Source organism: Octopus sinensis, linkage group LG1 (genome assembly GCF_006345805.1).
Source record: "Octopus sinensis linkage group LG1, ASM634580v1, whole genome shotgun sequence".
Taxonomy (NCBI): Eukaryota; Metazoa; Mollusca; class Cephalopoda; order Octopoda; family Octopodidae; genus Octopus; species Octopus sinensis.
Genome location: NC_042997.1, coordinates 69,502,550 through 69,516,788, shown reverse-complemented (window position 1 = coordinate 69,516,788; position 14,239 = coordinate 69,502,550).

The window sequence follows — 14,239 nt, the reverse complement described above, 5'->3', positions numbered from 1 at the left end:
TTTCCATCAAAGTAATTACTACCATCTTAAAAAAAAGGATAAAGTTGGCCCTTTCTTAGCTGTTCTGTATCGTTGCAGCAGTCCATCCGTGTCCACCATGTCTGGTTTCTTTGGATAGATTTGTGTGCTCAGAAGAGGCAGTACGGTCTTGTTTGTTAAAAGCAAGGAACAGTCCGAGTATTCCTACACACTGCAGTGTAGCTAATTTTGGGATAGAGTGGGGTGAGAAAGAAAGAGAGTGAGAGAGAGAAATAGGGAGAAAAGGAAAAGAAAGAAAGTGGGGGAAGAGAAGATTTGATTCAAGTACTTGATTGAACACCGACTCCAGAAGGATTTGAACTCAGAAATCAAAGGCCTTGAACTATTGCTGCAAGGCATTTGTCCGATAGTCTAATGATGCTACCAATCGGCTGCTTTAATGTAGTCTGAGGTTTCTCTAAAAAGAAGGTTGGTCAAGGTTAGAGTACAATTAATTACAGGTTTGTCCGATCTAGGCAGAACTGAGGCTAAAACATCAACAGAATGGCAGCAGTGATTACAGTAGTACTCGGGTACTGACAGAGGTTACGTTTCTTTCTTATTCTTTTATTCTTATAATGTGTTTTAGTTATTGGACAACGGACAAAAGTATGTTGGGCAGTCAGATAGATTCGTTCGTATCTTTCCAATGTTATTTAAATTAGCGTGAAAATACATTCACTGCAGTACTTTATGGTAGTTTGTAGCTCTAATCTTCCTCAACAGCTTTTGTTCACCACCAGGGCTTCTCTATCGACATTAATGGGCTCGTTCAACATTGGGCTAGTGGATACAGATTTCTTTACCGCATCGGCACCAGCGATCGTGTCTTTGAAGTAAAGGAAAGAACGACCAAGTACAGTCAAACAGGTAACACTTTGGTGTCTACGCATGACAATTATCTGTGTCTGGTTAGATTTGGAAATGATAATCCACAACGAAATGCTTGAAAACAACAATACGAGCAATGCAGAGCTTCAAGTTCCGCAAATGCTCTCTCTAAACAAAGCAAGTCAGCTGATACGACCCGACCAGCCACACGGTGTAGTTGGCTGCCCTACCCTCGTCGCTAATTTGATAAAAAATGCTATTTCAAAGATTGGTTGGGACGTTCTTCTGACATAGCGCCATCAGATTTCGACCGTTTTCAGTTGCTCTCCAACAGTCTGCGAGTCGTTTCGTTTAACAACGACGGGGTGCTAAATCGTGGATTGGGGGAATTCTTCGAGTCAAGACTCGATGATTTCTACCATCAAGTCCTTTACAAAGCAGTGGAATATTGGCAAGAAGTTGTGAACGATGACGAATACATTTATTGGGTGATTTAAAAAAAAACTGTTGATGAAAAATAAAGATTAAAATAAACGGAAAAAACGATCGAACGAATTTATGTCATCCTGATATCTAATCTATTATCGTTTATCTTTTACATTTTACTTGAGTCATTAGACTGCAGCCAAGCGGGGGCATCGCCTCGAGTAATTTTTGTCGAACGAATCACACAAGTACTTATGTGTTTTTTTTGCGGCGGGGGAGTTCTCCCCTGGTACTTATTCTATGTTTCCTTTGCCGAACCACTAAGTTACAGGGACATAAACTCACCGCACCGGTTGCCAAGCGGCAACACACACATATAAAGGTAAAGCATCCCTTCGGACACGAATGACGATGAGATTGCACCTAGAAAGTTCCCCTCCTAGACACAAGTCTGGGCAAGGTTGTTTATGGAAGATCAGAAGTAACCCATGCATACCACCCTTCCATTTCCACGCCACCAATATTATGCAAGGGAAAGGCAAAGGCCGATACAGCTTGGCACCAGTGAAGTCGCAACTCATTTCTACAATAAACTGGAGCAACGTGAAATAAAGTGTCTCGCTCAAGAACACAACACACAGCCCGGTCCAGAAATCGAATTCACAACTATATGATTGTAAACTCGATGCTCTAACCACTGAGCCATTCGCCTTCACACACACACTTCTTCAGTTTCCGTTTACCATATCCACTCACAAGGATCTGGTCGGCCCGAGGCTATAGTAAAAGACACTTACCCAAAGTGCCTCGCAGTGGAACTGAACCCGAATGCATATGGTTTCAAAGCGAACTGCTTCACCACTCAGCCATGCCTCACAATCTAGTCATCATAAAGAAACACCAACGTGGGTGTATGCCAGTCCTGCTAGCAATACTAATCATATGCAGAATATATAGAAAGCAAAGCAGTAAACTATTCGGGCTAGCACACAGACATGGACTGCTTTTGATAACTGATTTGCTCCATCAGGGCTGATCCGGACAGAAACAGCAGCAATAGCATCAGTAGCAATAACAACAGCAACAGTACTTCAGCAGCACCGCCAATACCGTTGTAAAGAGAAGAACACGAGGAGTATGTGCGGCGGGAATGTTATTGTCCAAGCAACATGATGTTTATACTTGTGAAGTATTTGTTTGTTTTCTATTTCGCATTTTTTTTTTTTGGTTTTTCAATGGCTGCTTTTGTTAAGTTTTTTATTTTATTATTTTAAGAAGTTTTGTTTTGTTTTACTTTCATTTAACACTTGCTCTTTTTTGTTTTTTCAAGGCTGGCGATTTGGACCAAATGTAATCTATACCACGGGAATCCATCTCCAGTAACAATATCAACACTACTACCATGGGGACAACGTGGCAAACTTGTACGTGGTCACTAGGTCTGCTAGAAATTGCAGCTAAATTTCTCTTTAATCACACAATCCATTGTTATGCAAAAAGAATGTATTGCACAATGCGATGGTCACAGATGCTCAGTGCCAGAGGGAAAAGTGAAAACTTGACTAACAGTGGAACGACATTGAGCGAAGTAACAACGATGTTGATAGTTCCTTTATCAGCTTGATCCTACGGAGGAAAGTGTCAGTGCGGGAGCCTCTATAGAGTCGCTTATAAAAGAAACAACAGTTACATCTTCAAATCAAAATCAATTTGATTTATAACTGAAAGGAGGAAACATTGAATAATATAATCGTAGATACACTGTAAGACGAGTTGGTTAGTGCTGGAAGGTTTTTTATGCTCGATGAGGGCTGGCCTGATGTTTTATCATTTCCAGAACTCTTTGTATATATTGGTACAAATTTAGCTAATTAAGATATCATTACTGACCCACGTGCTCAAAATATTCTCAATTTCCCTCTTAGCCGAAGAAAGAAAATTTTCGATAACGGTTAGTGACTCTGTGATCAAAGGGGAAACGCTTTCAAGATATTAAAAAGGATTTTCATAAAATTATTTTGCGTGTTAGAAGAGATAACTCGGAACATGTTTCGATTTTATTGAACGTCATCAGCTCACCACAGTCCGTCAAACCTACTTTGATCAATCAACGATGTTTTTTTTTTTTTACATATAAAGAAATACAGGGGAATTTTAGCAAGTAATAACTCAAGTGGCCAAATAGCATAGATCCAGATAGATAAATTATGAGGTCATGTACCGAATGAGATACATAAAAACTTTCTAGTTAATTGAAATGGTTGGAAAAGGAAGACAAAAATATAGGGGTAATTGTTTGTGACTTTGGGAGAATGAAACTACAGGTCGATAAAAGTATCTGTCCGGAGGGATGGATTGGAGCGTAGGACGAGATGCCTTACAGTATCTATTCCGGTTCTTTGCCTTCTGAGTTCTTCAGAGGCAGACTTAGCCTGCCGCCCAGTGTAATATCTTCATTTGTTTCTTTGGTGCCTTTAGCGGAGTTCAGTATGTTGCAAGCGCTCTGGTTAGTTCTCCGGTTTACTTTTTCTAACCACTTCACTTTTTCTAACCATTGTTGGATTGAAGGCTCTGGAGAAAAAAAAATTAAAGAAACCAAGAATCATGGTCCATCAGTCACAGACTAAACGGTTAGGAAAAAGATACAAATCGGAGAACATAAGGTTTTGAGTCAAATCCGTCATGAATTTTTATCAGTTCTCTGATAATTCCACAAGGTCATGGCTTTTGGCTGGTGTTTAATTGACTCTAGAATGCTAAAATGCAAAGCTGAGATTGGAGGGAGTTCAGAACATAATGAGCCGAAACAAATATCACAAATCAATGTCTGTCATTGTCTGACACTCTGTTGAATCTACCAATACCCTACCTTAAGGTTTAGGCCCTAGCAATCAGCTTTGTAAAGGTTGTTGTTTCTATTATTTTTGTTTAGCTCCACGTCAGCTCTGATCGACCAAAACCACCGACAAATAAGTTCAAGCTCAGAGATTATCCTAATTTTCTTCAGAAAAAATATATTTAGGAATACGTTGGGGCAGCAAACAGTAATTTATGGGAAATCTTGTCAGTACTTTTTGCATATCAAGCATCCTCGTGGGGGTTCCACTTTTGATCGAAGCTTTATATATGTATCGAAGAAGTAGGGCTTTTCAAGGTATAATCCGACAACCGAAAATGTTTAACCTTATGATCTGTTGATGGGCATGGCAAAACTAAGACTCACTGGAAATCAAAATTATTTGAACTGAAATGGAACATCATTTACAGAGGCTCTTGTGTGCATCATTTACAGAGGTTCTAATCGATGCATCCTATGCTCGGGAGTCTCATGAAACCATGCAATGGAGGTTCGTGTTCGTATATCATTGAGTCTATTCTTTCTGTCGAGTGTCTCCTGAACTCACTGTTGATGCTCTCTGAGAGACTTTCATTTGTGTCGCCCAAATGAAATTCTCTACACAGAGGCATACGCACACACTGACATACACACATGTACACACACACATATTCAAACATACATAAATCAGTGTGAGATATATACATATATAGTTAAAAATTAGAGAGTGTAATAAATAAATTTAGAGAGGGAGAAAAGTTTAGTGAGAAGTGTGTAAAAGTCAGAGAGACAAATAGAGTGGAGATCTTTTCTGCTGCTGGTGTCACAGATTTTCAAATTCTTAAAGTTAAGTCATAATTTTCAAATTGATATATTGATGTAATTTTTCACACTGAATCGGATTTTGCGATTCATACAATCCAGAAAATTTTTAGAAAAATATTACAACTGTTTAAAGTTAAATAATTTTTACCTAATCAGAAAACAAGATCTGGAAGCTAGTATTTTCTGCGCGATAGCTGTCTATCACTAAACGAATGCAAACGCACTACGACTACGAAGTTTTAAACAAAATGAAACCAGTTACATGTAATGTGGGGAAGCTGTATGCGTGAGAGATATACATATACAGAGAAAAAGGTGAGAGGGAATGTAGTATATATATATATATATATATATATATATATATATATGGGGCGGGGGAGCGTAAAATACAGATAGAAAGATAGACAGACAGGAAAGATACAGAGAAGGAATTTGGCGATCTGATATTTTAGTTATTTCTCGCATCAAATTATATTTTTTATTACCATTTACCGAAAACCTTCTCCTTGGGATGCAGATTTCGATAATTAAATCCGTTTTGCTTGAGGATACACCATTTCTGAACCTTTCGGTAATATACATTCATTTTTCTTTAAGCTTAATGCATCAGAGAATACACAATCAAATGGAGGTTTGAATGCTATTTGTACTAGATCAAGTTTTTTCGTTGGCTTTTGTAGGAACGCATATTTGCTGTTACTGATACTCTAAAATCACAGTCTCCCTTAGATTACATCCTAATATCTTAAAAAGTGTGCATTTGATAATGTGTATGAAAATAATGGGGAGTTCAGGCGCAATCTAGTGATAAATGGCACTGCTACCATCAACTGCCATAATCTCTGAGTTCACCCGCACAAAGGAAAGAAAACTGGGATGGTTAGGAGGAGAATTTGTTGATCATAGGTTTGTTAGATTAGTATTGAGCTAGAGTTAACACCCACAGAACTAGCAGCTAGATCACGTATAATTTCTTTTGTCCTTTTCATTGAAAATGTGAACCTGAATTAAAATATGTGATGGTCGAGGCTGATCCATTTGATCAGAGCTCAGTTCGGGTTAAACATGACAACCACTAGCGTATTGTTTATATTCTATAAGCATTCGTTGTTCTGCCTATGCTAGTGTTTTTTCACGTACCATTTTAACTTCATATCTCACCAAGGCTGGATTTCGTTTCTCGTTGTTCTATGATCGTTAATATAAGTACCTGTAAAGTATTGGGATAGAACTTAGCGCCTGTTTCCTCAAAGGAAAATGTATGGCTTTTGTGACTATACTAACCCTCCCCACTCTTTTTTAGTGTTAAAATAGTATTAATCGTCACAGATAAGATTCTGAGATGAAGAAGGTCACGATCACTGCAAAAGGTTGCATCAAAGCTATGATGTAGCCAGGTTGGCCACATTCTCTGTCAAGCTGTTCAACGGCATGCGAATATAGGCATAATTTGTGAACCACCTGACATCAAGTGTAAAAGGACCAGCCCAAAGACCACTTGGTGAGGGACATTTCAAGGTGACTATGAAAATTGCATAGAATGGATGCTCAAGAGTAGTAGATGTCCAAACCCTGTGGAAGAAACTTGTCACTTAATGTGCTGAGCAGAAAGACTCAAAGCTAAAACTATCAAAATCAAATAGTAGAGCGCCAAGTTAAATATATTCTCAGTGTGCTATGTAGTAAGAAGCTTGCTTCCCGACCACATAGTACCAGGTTCAGTCCCACTGCGTGGCACCTTGGGAAAGTGTCTTCTACTATAGCCTCGGGCCGACCAAACCCTTGTGAGTGGATTTGGTAGACGGAAACTGAAAGAAGCCCGTCGTATATTTGTGTGCGTTTTTCCCGCCCATCAGCTCTTGATAGCCGGTGTTGGTGTGTTCAAGTCCCCGTAGCTGAGCGATTCAGCAAAAGAGACCAATTGAATAAGTGCTAGGCTTACAAAAATGTCCTGGGGTGGATTTGTCCGGTAAAAACCGTTCAAAGCGGTGCGCCGGCATGGCTGCAGTCATATGACTAAAACAAGTAGATGAATATATATATATATATATATATATATATATATATATACACGAGAAAACGCCACCCCCCGTCCAATGGACGGTGCTGAGTTGTTAAACATTTAAACCAAATATTTTCGAAACAACTTGTCCGACCGTCCCATAGGTTTAAACAGTAAGTTTGGCAGGAAAGAAACGTGCCTTTAAGCAATACAAAAACAACAAAAAATGGAAGGTGCAGTTATGTACAGGTTGACGGAAGAAAAGCAGGACAAAAACAGCTTTATCGATCGCATGCTCACCTGGAATCGATTTTTGTAATTTTTTAAAGACTTATACACGCCCTGATACCGTCGGTATATACATATCAAATTTGAGCGCAATCGGATGGAGGATGCCCGAGATCTGAGAAGACACACACACACAGACAGACAGAACGGATTTTATATAAGATATATATATATATATATATATATATATATATATATATATATATTATTTATTTATTTATGTATGTATGTATGTATGTATGTATGTATGTATGTATGTATGTATGTATGTATGTATGTATGTATGTATGTATGTATGTATGTATGTATGTATGGAACGTTTCCATCAGATGTGCCTCAGACGGATCTATAGCATTAAGTGGAAGGACCGCATCAGTGATCTTGAAATACTCGAAGGTTCTCGGTGTGAACGTATAGAAGATCTTGTGTTAAAGCAAAGGCTCAGATGGAGTGGTCAATTGGTCAGAATGAAGGATTCAAGGATGACAAAACAACTCTTTTATGGAGAGTTAGTTAAAGGAGAACGACCTCCACATAAACCAAAAAAGAGGTATAAGGACTTACTGAAGGCTTCCTTAAGAGATGTTTGCATCTCTCCTGACACATGGGAAGGCATAGCTATTGATCGTAGCAGGTGGAGAAGGATTGTGCATGAGGGGGACAGCCACGTTTGAGAAATCTCGAGTTGCATATGAGAAAGTAAGGAGGGATGTCAGGAAGGGCATCGCTGTTACACTTCCAGAAGGGAAGGGTCTTCCTTTGATTCTGACATGCAATGTCTGTGCAAGACCCTGCCTCAGTAAAGCTGGACTCATGAATCATCTTCGTAGTCATAAAACGAGACAGATGAGTGACAACCTGGCCACTGGGGGTGGCGTAACACACCATACTAATCATATCTGTCGGGCATGTGGAAGAGAGTGTAATTCGGCAGGAGGACTTAAACGACATGTAAAGGTACATGAAGTCCAGTTACAACTACAGCCGGCTATTACCAGTAAAGGTTTTAGTTGCCAATTTTGTACAAGACATTGTAGATCTTTAGCTGGGCTAAAAAGTCACATTCGATCACAGCACCAGTAACAGTTAAGCTTCGTGCAATGGCCATACTCGATAACGAGGGAGCAGCCATAATAATGTATGTATGTATGTATGTATGTATGTATGTATGTATGTATGTATGTATGTATGTATGTATGTATGTATGTATATGTATGTATGCATGTATGTATGTATGTATGTATGTAAGTGTGTGAGTGAATGTGTTTGCTTTTATGTTTAGTTATGTTTTCAAATTTTGGCACGTGGTCAGCAGTTTCGTGGAAGGGGCCAAGTCGATTAAATCTACTTCAGTAGTAAAGTGGTATTTCTTTCATCGGCCCCGAAAGGATGAAAAGCAAAGTTAAAGTCAACTTCGATGGAATTTGGACTTAAGACGTAGAGACGGACGAAATGCCGCTAAGCAGCTTGTCCGGTGCTTAGAGGGAGAGAGAGAGAGAGAGAGAGAAAGAGTGAAAGAGGAGAGGGGCAGGGAGAGAGAAGGGGAGAGGGGCAGAGAGAGGCAGACAGACACACACGCACGCACACGTACACACACACACATGATCGATCATAGAGAGAAACTCCTTTCGTTGTCCGGATTGTTGTTGTTGCTCTCATTAAGCGGCGTTAAAATCATTCTTCCCCAAACATCCGCTGCTTTTAAATCAGGACACATTTAAAAACGTAGTCCGAGATATAACATGCTATAAACACGATTGGACTGTTATGGCTGGAATGCCTTTGAATAGAGATATGCCTGATCAGTACTAACTCTGGGCTAAACTACCACAGTATTCACAGCAACATGCTATAAACATCAACACCGCCAACATCGTTAGTGTTAACAGTACTACACTAACAATATCAACAGTCATTGTCTCCGACCCCATACTAACAATACACTACCACCACCACCACCACCATTCAACGACAAAATTACGACAATAACAACAACAACAGCAGCAGCAATAACAGCAGTAACAGCAACAGCAACGAAATTGTTTTTATTTTCTTAAGACACGAAACCGTTAAACGTCCAGTCAGTAATAATTACATCCATCTTATGACACAAGCCCACACACAGACACACAGACATACACACAAACACACATGCACACACACACTCACACACACATACATACGCACACACACGCATATGGTCCAGACGATCGAACGATAACAAAATATCTGGTCGTGTTGACGGGTGGCATTGAAAGTGGGAAGGAAGTGACAGTTTAGGGTAGTTTGGAATCGGCTTTTGAGGATTTCGGTGACGACGCTAAACACCTTGACTTTTGTTTAATTTAGTGTTCTGCTTCTTTTATGTTCTTTGTTTTGAATTGTTTAATGGTTTGATTTCGTGTTTTTTCTTTTTTCTTTTACATATTCTTGTTTTTGTCTCGGATTTATTCTTACCACTTCTGCCGCTACTTCTGTTGTTATTGTGGTGGACGGTGTTATTCTTTATAATGTGACATGACATACCTTTCCTTCCTTCTTCTTTCTTCTTTCTTTCTTTCTTTCTTTCTTTCTTTCTTTCTTTCTTTCTTTCTTTCTTTCTTATTTATTTATTTATTTATTTGCCTACTTCAGTGTATGTTCTTCAATAGAATATTTTAACAACGGGGGAAAGAGAGGGAAACGTAGGAGGAGCAGGAGCAGGAGGAGATGAACATAAAGGTAAGGAGAGAAGTAGGAGATAATGGGGTAGTTCCTCATTATCTCCTTTCCCTTCTCTTCTTCGTGTTGCTGTATTTGCTGGTATTGTAGTATGTGTTGCTTAGCCCTATGTCAACCTTAATCGAGCTGTCCTATTATCAATGCAATCCAACCACGACTAACCTGTCTTTTTAGTAGTACAGCTACACCACCGAGTCTCCTGAGTTTGAACTCACATATAAAAACCAAAACATCGTTACTCTATTGTTTTATCGCCTTCTTTTCTTAACCTATCATCACTCTAAAATTAACCAGCTAATATAATTCTTGGATCTTTACCTTTTGACCGACAGATTTAAAAAATAATTTTTTTGTAAAAAAACACTTTCAAACTTCGTATACTTGTAGAACAGCTTTTACTCTTTGCGTTGTTGAGAAAATTCTGTATTTTGGAAGTTATTTTTTGTTAAAGTTGTCATATTTCGGTAATTTCAACCAATCAATGACGTGTATTCAGCTGAATAAAATTACTGCTGTTGTTTGTCAACAACAACTTCCAACAACTTTAACAAAAAATAACTTCCAAAATACAGAATTTTCTCAACAACGTCAAGAGTAAAAGCTGCTTTATGTGACACATTCTACAAGTATACGAAGTTTGAAAGTGTTTAGTTACAAAAATTATTTTTTAAATCTGTCGGTCAAAAGGTAAAGATCCTAATTCTTAAAATAAAAACATCGAAAATTGAAATGCATACATGATCATTTATCGTAATTTCTCTGTCTGACAATTCTTTTAAACTTTTCGCTAAATTCTGTAACTAATATCTTTATTGTTAGTCAGTTGGTTAAATATCTAACCAACTGACTAATCGATCGTTTGTTTGATTGTTTAACCAACAAATTAATTTGTTGGCTAAACAACCAAACATTTGGTTGTCAAAGTCATTTCATCGTTGCTTGCTAACTCATCAATAACATGCCCTCTCTCCTTTGAAATCCAAGAAAATGGAAATTTTATAACAATAACGTAAATTCATGTGAAAACTTTTATTGACTTAGCTAAATAATAAGAAGGATAGTGATTGAGTGAGTGAGTGATTGAGTGAGTGAGTGAGTGAGGGAGTGAGTAAGTGAGAAGAAAAGATACATCCATACATATATACACACATGCATGCATACATACATGCATACATACATACATACATGCATACATACATACATACATACATACAGACAGACAGACAGACAGACAGACAGACAGACAGAGGGGTGTTTAAAACCATGGGAATCAAAGAAAGACATTTTAGAAATATCGATTAGACAAAAGTTGACAAATTCATGGAGTTGCGTATTCGATTAGATCAACATCAGAACTTATTAGATAATTTATTTTACCGACTCCAGAAGAAAGAACTTGGTGGGATCTAACTTATTAACACGGAATCTAACTTATTATCAAAAGATATTATATCAAATGCTCTATTCATGTCGCTAAATAACTGTCATTTGAGTTATTTATCAGTAAATAATGTAAATAAGGGGGAAAATAACACTTTAAAAAAAGTAGAGCAATAGTGAGATTAAGAGAGAGAGAGAGAGAGAGAGAGAGAGGTGGGGGAGAAGACAGACATAGAGAGAAAGAAAGAAAGAGAAAGAGAGTGAAGAAAACATGGTAACACATGCATACACACACATGTATACATGAAAACATACAAGCACACACACACACACACACACACACACACACGCACACACACACAAACACACACACAGGTAGCGCGACATACAAGGTAGTGAGATACTCATAAACTATACACAGTAGATAAATTTTTGTAAACGATGCATTTATCCACCAAAAGTTCTTTACGATTAATCACGATTGTCCGAACTACGGCCAATGTCTTTCAGGATAAAATAAGCCGAAAGTGAATCTCAAACAAGCAATAGGTGCAGGCGTGGCTGTGTAGTAAGAAGCTTGTTTCCTAACCACATTATCCTGGGTTCAGTCTCACTGTGTGCACCTAGGGTAAGTGTTTTCTACCATAGCCCCAGGCCGACGAAAGACTTGCGAGTGGATTTAGTTACCGGAAACTGAAAGAAGCCCGTTGTATATGTAAATGTATGTATTTGTGTGTTTGTGTCTGTCTCCCTCCTCCACATCACTTAGAAACCGTTGTTGGTTACGTCTCCGTAACTTAGCGGTTCGGCAAACGAGAAAGACAGAATAAGTACTAGGCTCACAAAGAATAAGTCCTGAGGTAGATTTGTTCGACTAAACCCCCTTAAGGTGGTGCTCCAGCATGGCCGCAGACTGGAGCAAGTAAAAGAATAAAAGAAAGAATATAGGTATCCTTCAGAGATATACTTTTATGACAACTGATTGTCTCTTCAGCCGGTGTTTATAAGAAAGTGGTTTGAATTCTACTGAACTATAAAGAATAATCGGCCACGAGTGCCTAATGTATGAAAAGACATGGGGAGAGCAAAGAGAACAAAGCCTGTGTTTTGATATATAACTGGAAAATAAAAAAATCGCTCTCGTAGAGGAAACGAAGATACCTCCAGAGAAATCTACCAAGAAATATTCTGAATTAAGAAACTAGGCATAGATAAACCACCAGTGAGGGAAGAGAGGAGGAAAACTGAGAAAGAGAAAATGAGAAAAGGCCAATAAGAAAATGAAAAAGTACAAAAGCAAAAGAATAAGAATTTGGTGAAAGAAAGAATGCCTGGCTGTATTTAAGGTAAGATAAATTTGTCTCAGAAAATATTGTCTCTGAGAAAACAAAATGACAAATAAATAACTGAATGAAAGAAAAATAAGAAGAAGAAAACTACCAAAGACAATAATAATGACGGTTTGAGCTGAAAAACAAAATGCTAAGCAGAAATGAAAAGAACATGCTTGTAAATGTTTGAAAATAGAGGCCACCATGTTTTAAAAATAAACCAAGTTGTTTTGTTTGAAGACAGTTGTGATTCGTGATATCGTTTAAAAACGAAGGAGTATATATATATATATATATATATATATATATATATATAAACATAAACATGTGCGTGCGCAAGCACGTGCGCGTGTGTGTGCTAAGAAACGAGAATGGGAAAGAGATGGGACAGAGATAAAGAGTAGAGAAAGAGAGAGAGTAGGAGATAGTGTTATTTCAGCAACTTGATAAGAGTCAGTAGAGAATAATGTTTGAATTGAATGTTGGAGATATTGAAGAACATGGAAGAACACCACCAATATTTACATCATACTCCTTTGTACTTTGGTGAATTGACAGGCTTCTACACAACTTTCGCTTAAGTGTTGGTCAATTTGAGACTGTTGTAAATTGCATCTTTTCAAGGATACACGCAATGGAATCGAACCTGGTACTACGTGGTTATGAAGTAAACTTCTTCATCATTGGGTCATATAGAACTACATTGTTCAATATTTAGAATATCTAGAACTTGTCTCGTTTTGGCTCCCCTTCTTCCGATGATGTCGCAGGACTCCATCGAGACAAATTATATATAAGTTTTTGTTTTTCGATTTGTTTACTGGTGTATCCACAGCTGCGGACATCTTTGACAACTTGCCATTTCACTCCTTCATGTTTCTGTCCAGCTCTGCCTTTATCTACCTTTATTTCTCCATGGTACGCTGAAGATGGTTCTACTAAGGCCATTGGATCTTGTTATCTAACTAAACTATCTCATTTTTCTTTTGTTCACATTGTGAGATCTTCAGTAGTGAAGACACATGGTTCAGTGGTTAGAGCGTCGAGCTTACAATCGCGAGGTTGTGAGTTCGAATCCCGGAACGGGGTGGGTGTTGCGTTCTTGAGCAAGACACTTTATTTCACGTTGCTCCAGTTCGCTCAGCTGTAGAAATGAGTTGCGACGTCAGAGGTGCCAAGCTGTATCGGATAACACTGGTGGCATGGAGAGGGGAGGTCGATATGCATGGGCGACTGCTGGTCTTCCATAAACAACCTTGCTCGGACTTGTGCTTCGGAGGGTTACTTCCTAGGTGCAATCCCATGGTCAGTCATGACCGAAGGGAGTCTCAGAGAACTTCAGTGGACTACTGTGAAGTTGAATGGTTTTGCAAATCTGCTCATTATTGTTGTGGACCATGTAAGAAACGCTTAACATTGCGGCTGCTTCCAGTTTCTGTTGCTCTCAATCTTTGATTCTTTGACATGATAATACATGTCTATCATGCGCAAAGGAAACTGGAAAGTACCAGTACACGCAGGAGTTTGAATTTGTTGTTCACACACACACGCGCACACACATATATGTATGTATGTATGTGT